We start from the raw sequence: 2,572 nt of genomic DNA on the forward strand, positions 1-2,572 counted from the left end.
CAGCAGCAGCAGCAGCAGCTCTATAAAGCTCCTCTTGCCATCCCTGGCATTCCACCAACAGCAGCCACTCCCCTCCCACAGACTCGGCTGCCACAGCCCCTTGGCCAGCACAGCTCTGCTCCCTAGCTCGCACCATGGAAGCTTCTCACCCTCCACAGCAATTCAATGTCACTTCCTATGGGGCCATGGCTTTGGCCATCATCACCCTGGAGGTGTTTGTGGGCATGTGGATAAATGCTTTCATCGTTTGTGTGCTTTGCATTGCCTGGGTCAAAAAGAAAACCCTGAACTCTAACGAGAAGATCTTGCTGCTGCTGGGATGCTCCAGGATTTCCTTTTTATGCTTTGCATGGTTATACCACTTCATTTCAAAAACTTTTCCCAATTTTCTTCATGTTCAAACCATACTTCAACGTTTTACCTCATGCCCAGTGCCATGTGTGCACCTGCCAAAAAGCTTCCTTCCCGCTTCTAAACTGAGAGGTACAACCATTTAGGCCACAGCAACCTCTCAACCACTGATTCTAGCAGGCTGCCTCGCCAAACTACCCAACTCTCCTTAAACAGCAACTGCCCAGAAACAAGCAAACAAATAATTAATGCCACTTTATAACACACCAATCCACCTTCTGGGGCTAGGAAGCATTTGAATTTGAATTTATATTTCCATAACCAGTTCATGACACTGCCCTGAGGAGATTTAATTTTGTTTTCCAGGATTGTATCCTGAAACAATTGTGGCCTTCTGTGCGTTGAAGTCCAGTTATGGATGGAACATGTCCCAGCAGTGAGGACCACGGAGTATTGTGAGAAACATTCCTGAAGAACCAGGCCAAGGAAGGGAGGGAATAGGTTGCTCCATGTACTGGAGAAAGAATTCCCCTGCAGCCTGTGAAGAGGCCCATGGTGAGGCAAGCATGCCCTGCAGCCCACGGAAGTCTGCGGTGGAAAGGAGAGGCACCTGCAGCCCCAGGGGAATCCCCCAGCACAATTGGTGGGGTGGGTGTATCCTGAGGGATGGCAGCACATGCAGAGGCCACACTGGAATCAGCTCATGCTGAAGGACTGCAGCCCAATGGAGGGACCATTCCTGGAGCAGGGGAAGAGTGCAAGGACAGAGTGGAGGAGACAACTTGTTAGGAACTGACTGCAACCCCCATTTCCCATCCCTCTGCACTGATGTAGGGAACCTGGGAAAGAGGCATCAAACTGATCTGGGGAAGAAGGGGACAGTGGAGGCAGCAGGTTCTAATTTTCTCTTTGTTTCTTATCAACCTACAATATTTCCAATAGTCAATAAATAACTTGATTTTGTTCTTCTCAAGACTCTACTGTCTATGACATTACCTGGTGATTGATCTCCCTGTCTTTATCTCAATCCATGAGGTTTTCCATCTTATTTTCCACCCTGGCCCCAACTGTAGGTGAAAGTGAAGGGGCAGCTGAGTGGGAATATGACAACTGCACAAGGCCAACCCATCTCAGCAGGTGAAACATGAAATATCTCCAGCAAGAACACAGCAAAACGACTGTGAACTGATAATTTCTGTCACCAGCTCAGGTCCCGAGGCAGACTGTAAGCAGATCTTCTGGACATAGCTCCCCTGTGAAAGGCCTTGAAAGGACAGGAGCAGCCACACATCCCTTCTTCCCCTGCTGCTGCTGCTCATGCACTTCATCCTTTAACCTGAAAGCCACAGTTGATTACACAAAAAACCCCTGGAAGATCCATCTCATTCCCAACATGCAGTGCAACATCCATCCCTCCCAACCTCACATGCCTCAAGACTCTGCAGGCAAAACCCAGCACCTTGCAGATGTCACCACATAAAACACCACAGCCCCAGTGAACCACACTGCAGATCCATTCTTCCATCCCCATGAAACCCCTGAGAATGTGACAGCCAGCACAGAATCCCACTCCTGTGCACCAGCCCCACTCAGCCGGCACTGCAGGGGACAGGTTGTCCATCAGCACAGCCACCCTCCACAGCCCATGGGGAAAGATGCAGGATGTGCCCAGCCTGGAGAAGCTGACACATGAGAGATGTCAGAAGTCAATGGGAATGGCTGCCCAGTGCTGGCACGGTATGGAAAACTGCTCTGGGTCACATTCCAAGTTTTTATGATGGCAAATCAATGCAATTAGGAGCATGTGACAGGAATATTCATGTAACATCCTGATGGTTCTTATATCCCACAGAAAACATGGCTATCATCATTTGGAAGAGAGAAAATGCTGGTGTTTCATTTGATGTAGCCATAAAGCTCTTGCTTGGGGTTTCATTTTTTCTGCCTCAACCACAGCATCAGATGAGATCTCCTTGGTTACTGTGGTCCTGAAATGTTACTTCGTTTCGGGAAGGGAAACGAAATCTTGCAATTTCGATGGGAACCAATTGGGCAAGCTTTGGTCCATGTCCCTGCACTTGATGGCATGTCATGACTTTTGATGGCTTTCACTTTGGCCAAGATTGATTTTTTTTTTTTTTCAGTAGCCATGCCATGTCCCTCATATCTTCCCCTCAAAGTTGTGTCTTTTGGGGGGGTAGAATGTAAAAAAATAAAGATA

This window comes from Geospiza fortis, unplaced genomic scaffold, assembly GCF_000277835.1.
Source record: "Geospiza fortis unplaced genomic scaffold, GeoFor_1.0 scaffold98, whole genome shotgun sequence".
Classification (NCBI taxonomy): Eukaryota; Metazoa; Chordata; class Aves; order Passeriformes; family Thraupidae; genus Geospiza; species Geospiza fortis.